This window comes from Somniosus microcephalus, chromosome 2 (assembly GCF_052327205.1).
Source record: "Somniosus microcephalus isolate GS21.2 chromosome 2, FLI_Smic_1.0, whole genome shotgun sequence".
Lineage (NCBI taxonomy): Eukaryota > Metazoa > Chordata > Chondrichthyes > Squaliformes > Somniosidae > Somniosus > Somniosus microcephalus.
Window position 1 is genome coordinate 323,586,529 of NC_140988.1, and position 15,010 is coordinate 323,601,538.

Consider the following 15,010-nt stretch of genomic DNA (forward strand, 5'->3'; position numbering starts at 1 on the left):
CACTTCGAGTCTATACCTTGAGATACTATCCAACACATCACTGATGGCGACAATGAACAGGATCAGTGACAGTGTCTCACCTTGAGGAACCTTGTCTCACACTTCTTACTTTTCCACTGATGTGCTAAAACATTCTTTAAACTTTCCTAAGAACCTCCTGCAGTTTAAGTGAATGATATTTGATCTTAACTACCTTAGGTTACTGCAGTTGAAAATTTGGGCAATTGGACCAATCATTTTATTTAGCTAGAAGAGACATGTTTACAAAGTAAGACTTCTTCGACACTGCATTAATGGCTGCAAGGCCAGGGACAACAAATTCCTTTTTGGTTGTTTTTATTGAACTAGAGAAAAGTACCAGGAATTGTACTTATCCAATTAACTTTTTATCTAGAAAACTTTAATGTAACTAACCACAGGATAAAGAAAATGCATCCCTTTGTCTTATGTTGGGCTAGATAGATATATCTTGATCAACTCAGCCATATGTTTACTTTATCTACATATATACTCACCCATATAATTTTAAATTATCAAGCACAAGACAAAACTCCTTTGTTTTGGCTAGTTTGCCTGTTTATCATGTTTGATAGTACAATTTCAGTATTGTCTGCACCATGGTATGATATTAATTACATTTATTTGAAACTCTCTGACATATAATTTGAATTTCTTCTCCAAAAACAAACCATGAAATGGTATGGGCTCTGAACTATCAGAGGCATCTTACAAGCACTTTATTTTCTGTAACATGCTGTAAGTAATAGCAATACTCATCACCACATAACATAAATATAACTGCAACAAAAATTATTTGCTTTTCTTCCACCTGTTCTGCCTCACCAGTAACAAAGCCAGGGATTCTTTACATTTATTGTTTTTAGGTTACTGGGGCAATTCAGAAATATATACTCCCAGACCTTTGCCAATATTACATTTCAGTGTCATTCCCAGGGTTTTCACTCCATTTTTTTCTCTGCTAAGGAAGTGTCTACCTTCACTCTACATCTTCTTAGAAAACAACAGATGAGATCAGGAACTTATATGCTTATGTTCTTCAGAACAGTGTTTTACAGTGAGCAATTGGCTCAGATTACAACATCCTTATTGGAGTGACATTGTTGGCAATGATAGTCTGAGAAATTGAGTGGAAACTGTAACAACCAGAGCTTGGCAGACATAAATGTGCACTGTAACTATACTGCAGCAGCATTAAATTATCATAATATGTATACAGGATACAGAAATATATGTTTCGCTGTTAACTTAAGGTTGAGGGACTTGGCTATAGTGAAAATTTATTTTATGCTGATCAATGCCAGCTAATGTCACATTTATTTTTGTCCCCAGTGATTGGAATTGAGACAATAATTATTACATAAAGCATTAGTCAGTGATTGGTTGCAGAGGTGGATTTTTTTTGCTAATCAACCTTTGACATTTAGTGCAAATCTCCATTTGCTGACTCAGACCAGTACTTTTGTATTGATCTGTGTGCGTGTATGTCTCCACACACACATGAAAATAAATAACATATCATAAATGAAATGTAGTTGAAAAATAAATTAAATGGATTATATATTCATAAGTGAGTTGGATTTCTTTAACAATATTTTTAAAAGCAAAAATTGCATTTGGCATATCCGTTTTATTTCTGAAAACACTTTCAGTTAAAGTATGTTTTGTTACATTTTAAAAAGAAAACCATTGAATTCTAGGGGGTTTTCAGGCTGGCTTACTTCCTGGAACAGACAGGAACCATCTGCTCTGAAATTCAAGTGTCGGGGATGCCAGACCTGTTTTATTTCAGATTTCCAGCATCCGCAGTATTTTGCTTTTGTATTTTTTATTGATATTGTTCTTTGTTTCTTTGTCATCGGTTTTGTTCATGATGTATGTCATACAGTGTACATGACACATTGCGAAAGTGATTATTATTGAGTGGCTTGAATTGTATATGATCCCTGAGACTGATATGATTTTGAAGCCTCGACCAAGCACCAAAGCCATCGACCTAGTCAAACTGGGCAGAGGTTCTGGCCTGCTTTTCGTGAACTTCACAACTTGCCATGGTGGGATTTGAATTTACGTTAATGGATTTAATAGCCATCAAGCAGGTTTTTAATAAACTAGAAAGCAGTGAAAACTGGTAAATGACATACAAAGAAAGTCTCTGATGCAGTGGAAACACTAAAAAAAAACAGACATGAAAACAGTTAAGTAAAGTGGTAAAAAGGCACGGGAAAGATGCAGATGCACAAAACCTTCAAAATGGAAGGTAGGTGAATGGTAGAAATGGGCAGGAAATTGAAGGAGAACGCTTAGATCTGAAGTCGCTAAAGAAAATGTTCAGACCCAATTGTTGCAATGTACCCAGGAGAAGATGGGATACTCTTCCTGAAGTTACCTTTGAGTTTGGTTGAAATAGTGAAGAAGGTCAAAATGGGAATAGGAGAGAGAGAGTTTGAATGTTTAGCCAGAGGGAGGTCAACATCACACTTGTGGACAGAATGGAGATATTCAACAAACTACGAGTAATTGTTTGGTAATGAGGATGAGTTGGAAGGTCCACTTTCATTTGCTACCACAGCAAAAGGAGATTGAAAATTGCAATTAAAGAATTGCAATCTCCTGTCAAAAAGACTGTCCTCGCAGACCTACGTTGGCTTTCAATCCCCCCAATGTCTCAAATTTAAAATTCTTATCCTTGTGTTTAAATCTCTTCATGGCCTCACCCCTCCCTATCTAGTAATCTCCTTCAGGCCTATATCCCTTGCCGAACTATCTGCTCCTCTTACTCTGGCCTTGTGTATTTCCCCACCCCTTTCATCGCACCGTAGATGAGCGTGCCTTCAGCCACCCAGGCCCCATGCTCTGGAATTCCCTCCCTAAACCCCTCTGCCTCTCCGCCTCCCTCTCCTCCTTTAAGACCCTCCTTAAAACCCATCTCTTTGTCCAAGTTTATGGTCACTCCTTGGTGTCCATTTTTTCTGATTTTGCCTCTGTGAAGCACCTTGGGACATTTTTCTATGTTAACGGCATTATATAAATGTAAGTTGTTGTTCTTGTGAAGAAGCATCAATTTAACATAGGAGGATACAAGCTCAACTCTCACAATCTGATAGGCTTTTGTGAACTCACCATTCTAAGGGTCCTGGGCTTAATACGGCAAAACAAATACGCTCAACCGATGATTGTATGGGGTGGAGCAGCCACTTAGGTAATTGGGGTGTCTGAGGTTTCAGATCTTAAAGCTCAGGACCTCTCAGAGTAATGATTTTACTCAGTTAAAGTAGCTTGACCCTTTAATTAGGTGAACCCATCACTCCAAGAAATCCTGAGCTTATTAAGTGGAAACTCTGTGAGAGGTTTATTTTATTGTTTGTTCTTGGCTGACAATATTGACCATCCCTAGTTGCCCTGAGGGCATTATTAGTCAACCACAGTGTGGGACTGAAATTACATGGAAGCCAGACGGAGTATGGAATGGCAGGTTCTACTTCCTGAAGGAGATTAACAAATGGTCAATTATTCAGAACGCAAATTAAGTAAACTTGCTACGATTTTCACTCGTGTTCTCTGGGTTGCTAGTCCATTACAATAATCACTAGGTTGCCATATCTATTGTGGCCAGATGATACTTGTGAAGGCACTTTGCAGCATGGAAGTAAGTTATGGCAGGTGTATCTTTTATTTTGGTCCTTGTGGGCTGTATAGATGCATTCTATGGAGACTTGGGGCCACATTAATTTGCATATACATCCAATTTTCATGATCTTGGGATTCTGTTTTCGGAGTTATCCATTGCTGAGGAAACAACCCTTTTGATAACCTCTACGTCCACAAAATTCAAACTGAGAAAGAAAATTAGAAATGTAAGTTCAAACAGGACCTGGACTTGGAGAGTGAATAGCCAATATTGGTAGGCCACAGGAAATAAAAAGAGTAAAAGCTGGAAATACTCAGCAGCTCAAGCAGCATCCGTGGAAAAAAAAGAAGCCAACATTTCAGGTCTTAGACCCTTCATCAGGATTGGAAGATATTACAGATGAACAACATTCAAAAAGGAACAGAATAAGGGAAAGGGGGAAGAAAAATAAATACACAGGGAAAAAAATAGAATGTCACTTCTTTGTCACTAAGATTGAGACCATCTGTTCAGCTTCATGTGCTTCATTCCCTTCCCCTTGCCCACCAAGCCGACCTTCCGCCATGGTTCCCTCCTGCGTAGCCCTGAATTCTAGTTTCTGTGCTGCCTCCCCTCATATTCATTCCGAGCTCATTGTGTCCATGAGACCACCTCCTGCTCTCTCTATTTCCACTAAACTGCTGACCACCCAACTTCCTTTCTTAGCCCCCAAGCTAGCTAACATTATAAATGGTTCCCTCTTCTTAATTAATGACCCACTCCCTTTCAAATCTACCATCATCACCCCCGTCCTAAAAAAAACCACACTTGACCTCCTCTGTCCTTTCAAACTATCGCCCCATCTCCAAGCTCCCTTTCTTCTCCAACGTCCTTGAATATGTTGTCGCCTCCCAAATGTGTTCCCATCTTTCCTGGGCACTTGGCCTTAACAACAACTTCATACCTTAACAACAGTTCCCATTTTCTCCAGGAACATAAGAAAAAAGGAACATAGGGACAGGAGTAGGCCATCGAGGCCCTCGAGCCTGTTCCGCCATTCAATGAGATCATGGCTGATCTGTGACTGAACACCATATACCCAACTTTGACCTGTTAGATCCGTGGTTCAGTGGATAAATAATTACACGGATGCTGTACATAAACAAATAACAGGTAATCTGGAGGAGGGTAATCTGTAGACTGGGGTACAGAGGCATGCGCACAGCTTATATACCGGTGTGGTCACTGCCGGTACTACAGTATACAGGAGCTGTAAAAAGTAGTTCTGACTTAAAGCACATACACTACAATTCCTCCCTTTTTAGATTAATAAGACCCCCTCAATATTCAAATAACAATTACATTTTTTTACATGTACATTCAATAACAAAAGTCCATTTATAGATTCAGTCTTTGGGGCGGCTTCCTGACCCTTTCGGGATAGCGCCTTTCTGGAGGTTCTTGTTCTTGGTGCAGAGGCGATTCTGACCCCCTTTCATCGGGTAGTTCATCGGGTTCCACTACTACTGGGTCTGAAGTAGATACTACCGGTATGTCGGGTTCATCCCCAGGTACTCGAGACATGGGGTTGACGCATTCCTGTGATGCTAAGATCTGATCGAAGTGGCGTCTCACAATGTTCTCCCCGACATCCACTGTGTACATTAATGGCCCCTGCCTTGTACATATCGTTCCGGGTTGCCACTTCTCTGTTCGGTAGTCGCGGGCCAAGACTGGTTGTCCTACATTGAAGCTCCTTGTCGGCTTCTCGTTGATGTGCTGGAATTGTTTGTCCTCAACATTTCTTCGCACATTTGGTCTGAGCAAGTCCAGATGAGATCTCAACCTTCGGTTAAAGAACATCATGGCCGGGGTCTGGTTGGTAACTGCATGTGTCGCGTTTCGGTAGGCTAATAAGAAATTGTCCATCTTATGCTGTAGTGGAATTTCCTCGTCGCACATGGCCTTTATCGCCTTCTTAAAGGTTTGTACGAACCTCTCAGCCAATCCATTGGTGGCTGGATGATACGGGGCGGATGTGTAATGCCTTACCCCATTCCTTTTCATGAATTTTTGGAACTCGTCGGACACAAACTGTGGTCCATTATCAGAGCAGATCTGCTCTGGCAACCCGTTTCTGGCAAATACGGTCCGTAGGACTGCAATCGTTTTCTCTGTAGTGGTTGAAGACATCTTTATCACCTCAGGCCACTTTGAATGAGCATCCACTGCTATTAAGAACATTGAGTCCATGAATGGACCAGCGAAATCAATGTGCACCCGTTGCCATGGAGAGGAGGGCCACTCCCATGGGTGTAGAGGGGCATGTGGTGGTGCATTTTGGACCTTCTGGCATCCTAAGCAGCTCTTAGTTAGGTCTTCGGTTTGTTGATCGATTCCCGGCCACCACACATAAGCCCTAGCTAGGCTTTTCATTTTCACTCCCCCCAGATGACCTTCATGTAGCTCATTTAGCACTCTCCCTTAACTTGGGTGGAATCACCACTCTGGATCCACACATCACTGTCCCCTGGCATACTGACAGCTGTTCCCTTCTGGATGAGAATGCTGGCAACAGTGAGTCGCCATGTGTTGGCCATCCCCTCACCGTCAATTCATATACCCGTGACAGCGTCGGATCATTGTGGGTCTCCTTCTCTATATCCGCGTTTGTTACTGGCAATCATTCAATTATTGATGAATAAAATATCTCGATAGGGTCCACTGCTGGTGCTTCCTCCACAGTAGGCAGTGGCAGGCGCGATAGCCCATCAGCGTTCCCATGCTGTCTCATGCCTTTATATTCTATTTCATATTGATTCGCCCCTAGAAACAGGGACCATCTTTGTAACCGCTGTGCAGTCATTACTGGCACGCCCTTCTTAGGATTAAAGATGGAGACAAGTGGTTGGTGGTCAGTCAGCAAGGTGAACTTCTGTCCATGCAGATAGTGGTTGAATTTTTTTACTCCGCATACTAGGCTGAGGGCCTTCCTGTCAATCTGGGCGTAGTTGCACTCGGCTGAGGTTAGTGACCGAGACGCAAAGGCTACTGGCCTCTCCAACCCGTCTGGGAATTTGTGCGACAGCACCGCTCCAATGCCGTAGGGTGATGCATCACATGCCAAACGAATTGGTAGTGCTGGGTTGAAATGGGCCAACACCTCTTTTGATGTGATCAATTCTTTACATTTCTGGAAAGCTCGTCTACGTTCATCATCCCACTTCCATGGTACCCCTGTTTGCAGCAGGGTGTTCAGCGGGTGTAATACCGTAGACAAATTTGGTAAGAACTTGTGGTAATAGTTTACCAGCCCGAGGAACGACCTCAGTTGTGACACATTTTCCAGTGCTGGAGCCTTGACTACTGCCTCTATCTTGTCAGGGGACTTATGTAACCCCTCTTCATCGATGACGTGGCCGCAATACGAGATCTGTTTCTGGAAAAACTCGCACTTGTGGCGATTAGCTCGTAGCCCATATTCCTTTAATCTGGCGAGCACCTTCTCCAAGTTAGCGAGGTGATCACCGTCATTTTCGCCCGTGACCAAGATGTCGTCCAAATAACACTGGGTCCCTGGAATCCCTTGCAGGACCTGATCCATCGCCCATTGCCAGATAGCCGGAGCCGAGGCTACTCCAAACACCAGCCGGTTGTATTGATAGAGACCTTTATGGGTGTTGATCGTAATGTAATGTTTCGAGGCTTCTTCTACCTCCATTTGCAAGTACGCCTGAGCTAGATCAATTTTGGTGAAGCGTTTACCACCAGATAGCGAGGCGAAAATATCCTCAATTCGTGGAAGTGGATATTGCACCGTGTGAAGGACTGGGTTCTCTGTCACCTTAAAATCCCCACGGATGCGGACCTTCTTTGGTTCCCCAGGCGTATTACTCAACGACCTCTTCATTACAGGAACGATGGGTGTAGCCCACTCGCTCCAGTCCACTTTGGACAGTACTCCTGAACGGTCCAACCCTTCCAGCTCTGCTTCAACCGCTGGTCTGATCGCATAAGGCACTGGTCTGGCCTTCAGAAACTTTGGGCTTGCATTATCCTCTATTTTAATTGTTGCTGTTGTTCCTTTTAGTGTTCCTAGTCCCTCCTGGAACACTTCTTTTGCGTCAGTTAGCATTTTTGACAGTCGTCCAGGTGTGACGTCGTCATCCTTTTTGGCCTCCACCTTCAGTGCCTGTATGGAATGCCAATCTAAATGTATCTTCCGGATCCATTCACGTCCTAGCAGTGGTGGTCCTCCATTTGGCAATACATATATATCCATTTTAGGTATTTCCTGACCTTTATATGTCACTTTCACCCTTATTTTTCCTTTGGGGTAGACTTTTTGCCCCGTATACGTCTTCAAGACAATCTCTGTAGCTTTCAAGGGTATGTGTGAAAATAGCCGCTTGTAGTCTCTTTGATTTATGACTGTTAGAGCTGACCCTGTGTCCAATTCCATTTCCACTTGGACTCCGTCTATCTTGAATGTAACCCAGATAGTCTGGCGATCCTCCATTTCGGTTACATTATGTAGTTTCAGACAACCCAGCTCCTTGCTTCCGGAGTCTGTGTCACTTTTCTGTTCGTCTGAACCACTGTCCATCACCTGGTGTACCTTTTTGTACTTCTCCTGTGGAGATTTCTTACTGTTGGTTTTCTTCCCAGACCTGCAGACTCTTGCTATGTGTCCTGCTTTCCCACACTGTCTGCACACTTGGTCCTTGAACCAACAATCTTCCTGGTCATGTGTTGTTCTGCCGCAGCGATAGCACTTCCCTGTTCCATCGGTCATTTCGTTGGTGCCATATTCTTGCGGTCTCCGTTGTATCTCTGCAGCGCCCCTTGCGGCTGCTTCGTGTGATACTGCCATACTGAAAGCTTTGTCCAGCGTAAGGTCCTTTTCTGATAGAAGCCGTTTCTGGGTTCCTTCACTTTGTGTTGGTTCCTTTTATGGAACTTAAATCGTTCTGCTATCAGCAGCGGTGTGGGGTTTAAGTGGTCCTGTAGGATTTCTACTATGCTTTCAAAATTCTTGTTTACCGGCTTCTCTGGGGTTATTAGATTTCGCAGTAACCCATAAGTTTTTGCACCCATGGAATTTAACAGAACCAGTGCTTTATTAGCATCTGGCACTTCATTCGCCCTGCAGTACACCTCAATACGTTCCACATATGTCGCCCAATCTTCGACTTCATTGTCGAACGTAGAGATACTGCCACTCTTCGGCATCCTTGGTTGTGCATTAACTATCACCAATGGTGCCTCCCGCGCTTCCCCTTCTTCTCCACTGGCACAAAATGGCGTCTCCCGCACTTTCCTTCCTTCCCGCGCTCGCCCGTCTTCTCCGCTGCGGCTTCGCAAAATGGCGTCTCCCGCGCTCTTCCTTCTTCTCCGTGGCTCAATGGCGCCTCCCGCGCTCTCCCTGCTTCTCTGCGGCTCAATAGCATCTCCCCTTGCTTCACCCTGCGGACCCTGATCAGCCCGTGATCCCTGGCTGTGCTCTGCGTGTTCTTCTCTTGATATTTGTCGACGCCGCTCAGTCTAGAACCCGGCTGTTTCTTACCCTCTCTCTCTCTGGTTTGCAGTATTTTTCCTTGACGCCGCTCGGTGATCAACCCCCAGCTGCGCCCTGCACTCTTCACCCTCTTTCTTACCCCGTCGACGCTGCCCGGCTCTCTCTCTCTGCCGTCGGTCGGCTCCAGCCGCCGCTGCTCGGGAAGGGTCTGCTCTGGACCTGTCGTCGGTCTCTTACTGTTCGTTGTGGCTGGGGAACCAAGCCCGGCTCTCCACAGCCTCCCCAGCGAAGTTGGATCTCTGCCTGACTGCTGGGCGGTTGCTCGCGGTCGACACCCGTGTTCCTGGACTCGACTATTTTTTAATTTTTTTTTATGTTGCAGGTAGATTCGCATCAACACTCGTCGCCACTGTTAGATCCGTGGTTCAGTGGATAAATAATTACACGGATACTGTACATAAACAAATAACAGGTCTTTACTGGAGGAGGGTAATCTCTAGACTGGGGTACAGAGGCATGCGCACAGCTTATATACCGGTGTGGTCACTGCCGGTACTACAGTATACAGGAGCTGTAAAAAGTAGTTCTGACTTAAAGCACATACACTACATGACCCATGTCCCTTAATACCTTTAGTTAACAACAAGCTATCAATCTCCAATTTGAAATTAATAATTGATCTAGCATCAATTGCCATTTGCGGAAGAGAGTTCCAAACTTCTACCACCCTTTGTGTGTAGAAGTGTTTCCTAATTTCACTGAAAGGTCTGGCACTAATTTTTAGACTATCTCCCCTAGTCCTAGAATCTCCAACCAGTGGAAGCAGTTTCTCTCTATCTACTCTATCTGTTCCCCTTACTATCTGGAAAACTTCAATCAGATCACCCCTTAACCTTCTAAATTCTAGGGAATACAACCCTAATTTGTGTAACCTTGCCTCGTAACTTAACCATTGAAGTCTGGGTATCAGTCTGGTAAACCTACGCTGCACTCCCTCCAAAGCCAGTATATCCTTCCTAAGGTGTGGTACCCAGAACTGCTCCCAGTGCTCCAGGTGTGGTCTAACCAGGGCTTTGTATAGCTGCAACATAACTTCTACCCCCTTGTATTCTAGTCCTCTAGATATAAAGGCCAGCATTCCATTAGCCTTTTTAATTATGTTCTGTATCTGTGCATGACATTTTAATGATTTATGTACCTCGACCCCCAAGTCTCTTTGGATCTCCACTGTTTTTAGCTTTTCACCATTTAGAAAGTACCCTGTTCTATCTTTTTTAGGTCCAAAGTGGATGATCTCACATTTGCCTACATTGAAATCCATTTTCCACAATTTTGCCCATTCACTTAATCTGTCAATATCCCTTTGTAATTTTATGCTTTCATCTACACTGCCTACAATGCCGCCTATCTTTGTGCCATCGTCAAATTTGTATATATGACTTTCTATGCCATCATCTAAGTTGTTAATAAATACAATGAATAGTTGAGGCCCCAAAAGAGATCCCTGTGGAACACCGCTAGTCACATCCTGCCAATTTGAGTACCTACCCATTATCCCTATTGCCTGTCTCCTGCCGCTCAGCCAAATTCTAACCAGGTCAATAACTTGCCCTCAATTCCATGGGCTTCCACCTTAGTTAACAGTCTCTTATGTGGGACTTTATCAAATGTCTTCTAGATGTCCATATAAATAACATCCATAGATATTCCCCTGTCCACTACTTTAGTCACCTCCTAAAAAAATTCAATCAGGTTTGTCAGGCATGACCTACCTTTCACAAATCCACACTGGCTCTCTGATCAACTGAAAATTTTTGAGGTGTCCTTAGTTATAGACTCTAGCAGTTTCCCGACAACAGATGTTAGGCTAACTGATCTATAATTCCCTGGTTTCCCTCTCTTGCCATTCTTAAATAGCGGAGTGACATGTGCAATTTTCCAATCTAAAGGAACGATTCCTGAATCGAGAGAACTTTGGAAGATTATAGTCATGGCATCTGCAATGTGCTCACCTACTTCCTTTAAAACTCTGGGATGGAAAACATCTGGTCCTGGGGATTTGTCACTCTTTAGTGCCATTATTTTCTTAATTACTGTTATTTTACTTACGTTAATTTTATTGAGTCCCTGTCCCTGATTTAATATTAGTTTCCTTGGGATTTCTGGCATGCTAGCCTCTTCCTCTGCTGTAAATACTAACGCAAAGTAATTATTCAACATGTCCGCCATTTCTTTATTATCATTGACAACATCACCGCTTTCAGTTTTTAAGGGGCCAACATTGCTCCTGACTACCCACTTTTTCCCAACATAATTGTAAAAGTTCTTTGTGTTGATTTTGATATCCCTTGCAAACTTCTTTTCATACTCTTAGGCCCCGATTTTCGGCTTGTGTGGGAAATGGTCGGGTTTCCCCGAATGTGGGGTTTCTGACACACATAAAAAAAGTGTCAGCCAGCTCCACGCAATTTTCCCTCAAGTGGCCAATTAATTCCCAGCATGTGGGAAGTCTTGCTAATTGTCCAATTCGAGTCAGAAATCCCCACAGTATGATGTCATCATTTGTGGTGCTTTCAAGGTCCATAGCAAGCACTGCATCCTCTGAAGGCTTCCAAACGAACCATACAGGATGGCAGAGGAGCCTGCAGCAGCTGTGGCCAGTGCCAGACCCCGAGCTGCCTCCAAATTCGACGAGGCTTCACTGCAGGCATTATTGGATGGGGTTAGGGCCCACAGGGAGGTCCTCTTCCCTAGGTCAGGGAGGAAGAGGCCTCCCACTGAGACCAATGCTGCATGGATGCAGGTGTCAGCAGATGCCAACTCGCTGTGAGTCACCAGAAGAACCTTGGCATTACATCTCTAACTCCTTTCTTTACTCCCCCACAGTACCATCCAGAGCCCCCGTCCTCACTGTGGAGGAGGAAGAGGCTGTGCAGCCAGACTCCTCAGAGGAAGCTCCAACCTCTGAGGGCGCAGCGTCAGCAGAAGTAAGCGCACCCAGCACCAGCGCAGACACTCACACCTCGGGGGGACCTTCGGGACATAGAGTAGTGTTGTCACCTGGTGTTTCACCGCTCACAAGTGAGCCTCAGCGGATTCTGGAGACAGGGACAGCAGTGGAGAGTACTCGTCGGAGGGCGCAGGACTCTGCCAGCTCAGCTCAGCTGCGCTGCATGTCGACCCTCTGCCTCTGGGTCCATCCGCAAGAGAAGAGGTGATGGATCTCCATGCACAGATGCAGGAGTCTCTGGCAGGTTTTGTCTCCAGGGTCGCTGCGAGTGTGTAGCGAATGGAGGAGTCCATAGCGACCATGAGCAGAGCCTTTGTGGAGTCATTGGCGCATGAACGCATCACCATGGAAAGGTTGGCAACCTCCATGGAGGAGATAACTCGCCAGGGTACGGAAAACATGGTGAGTGCTCATAAGAGAATGACATCTCTTGAGGAGCGTTGGCCATCTGTTGAACAGAGAAACCAGATCTTCATGGAAGTCCTTCTGAGTAGGACTGCCAGTGCAGAAACGGGTCCCCATGGCCCCCTAAAGCGCAGCAAGGTGCTCTCAAGCCACTTCCAAGCGCTGGCCCCTTCTGGCCTGTGCAGCTTCAGGTGAGTGAGCAGCAGCCTGGTGCTCCTGGTGCTCATCCTGCTGATCCTGGTTCTGCGGCTGCCGCCTCTGCTGCTGGAGATCCTCTAATGGCAAGACGGGAAGGAAAAAAAGGCGTCCCATGCTTGTCGTAGATGCCTCCGCTGAGGAAGCGCTGAGTGAGGGTGGCGAGAGGGGCTTCCCAGGAGATCGCATTGGAGAAGTGTGTGAGGCTCCAACCTTCCACAGCTGTGCCTAAGCCTTGAAGAAGTAGCCCCAAACCTGCAACAACAAGGTCCTTCAACATACAAGTGCTGTCCCTTTAAATCGCAGCTTCTCCGATTGACCTGCAGCTGAGAGCAAGCAAGCCGGCAAGCTTCACGCCAGGTCTCAGCAGTGGGGTTCCCCGCAGGCGGGTTTGATGTGGGGATAGCCCCAAAGTTGCAACGGCCCCGGAATAGCTACCTCAACAAGCTGATAATTGGTAATTAGTGTGCCGACGACCAGTCCCGCCAGCGGTGGCCGGGACGGAAGCGGGTCGTGGGGAAACGGCGGTCCGAAAGTCGGATGGGGCGGGGAATCAGGCGGGGGGGGGGTCCCGACCCACTTTTTCGCCAATTTTCGGCCCCCGGCCGCACGATAAGCCGCCCGACGGCGGCCAGAAAATTGACCCCTTACTATCTGTTTTGTGAACCTTTGCTGTTCTTTGTATCTTTCCCATACGCCAGAATATGTGCTAGTTTTTGCCTTTTTTTTAATGCTTTTTCTTTTAGTTTTATGCTGTCTCTTACCTCTTTAGTCGTCCATGGTTGTTTTTTTGGCAAGTGGAGCTCGTGCCCCTCAGGGGTATAAACTGGTTCTGTATCACCTTAAATTCTTTTTTGAACATCTCTCACTGATCTTCTGTCATTTTAGCCATTAACAGATTTGCCCAGTTTACTGTGGACAGTCTCTGTCTCATCCCATTGAAATCAGCCTTACCCAAATCTAGAATCTTAGTAGCTGTTTCACGTTTCTCCCTTTCAAACACTACGTTGAACTCGATCATGTTATGATCACTATTGGATAAATATTCATGCACAGTTAGGCTGTTAACTAAGTCTGGCTCATTATTTATTACTAAATTTAATATGGCATGCCCCCTTGTTGCCTCTAGGACATATTGTTGTAGAAAACTATCCCGGACACACTCAAGAAATTCACTACCTTTCTGACAGGTGCTCGTGTGCTTATCCCAATCTATATGAAAATTAAAAGTCCCCATTAGAACCACTCTGCTTTTACTACATGCTTGTCTAATCTCTGCATTCATACAATCTAGCACTTCACAGCTACTACCAGGGGGCCTATACACAACTCCCACACAGTCTTAAATCCTTTCATATTTGTTAATTCTACCCATAAAGTCTCCACTGCCTGCTTACCTCTTGTTATATCCTCTCTTATCATTGAGGTGATTTCATCCTTAATCACTAAGGCTACTTCTCCCCCCTGCCACTTTCCCTATCTTTCCTGCAGACCTTATAACCTGGTATATTTAGTTCCCAGTCCTGACTGTCTTGCAGTATTGTCTCAATAATGGCTCTGACAGTGTGGGATAGGGGTGCTGGTATATCTAAAGATGGGTAGAGGGAGTAGGTTGGTACTTGCAATGGGGACCCCCATCTTGGAACACTATTGGTGTTGCTCTGCAGTTTTTCTTCCACCAAATTCTTGGAAAGGTGGAGTGGCCTGTTATTTCTTACCTCCCTTTCTACTTCCATTCAACACTCTCTGTGTCGCATGTCTTTCCTCTTGTTATACCTCCTTTTATCTCCTGCTAATATCACTTCTGCCGTTTAAACATCTGATCTTCTCCACCTAAGCACTTTGAAGGTCATTCTAGTTCCCATGTGTGTGTTTTATTATCTTCCCCCATTCCCTTGTTCAATTCCTTTTTAAAATGCTGTTCATCTGTAATATCTTCCGGCCCTGATGAAGACCAAAGACCTGAAAACATTGACTTCTGTTTTTTTTTCCACAGGTGCTGCTGCCTGCTGAGTATTTCCAGCTTTTCTCTGTTTTTATTTTCAGGTTTTCAGTTGATAGGCCACAGGTTGGACAACCTGCCTTAAGGCACCAGGGGCTGGTGGAATTACTCTGGCTTCTCTGCCTCTGCTCTAAAGGTATGGTAGCATAGTGGTTATGTTGCTGCATTAGTAATTCAGAGGCCTGGACTAATGCTTCTATCACAGCAGCTGGGGAATTTAATTTCAATTAATTAAAGTTTTAAAAAAAATTT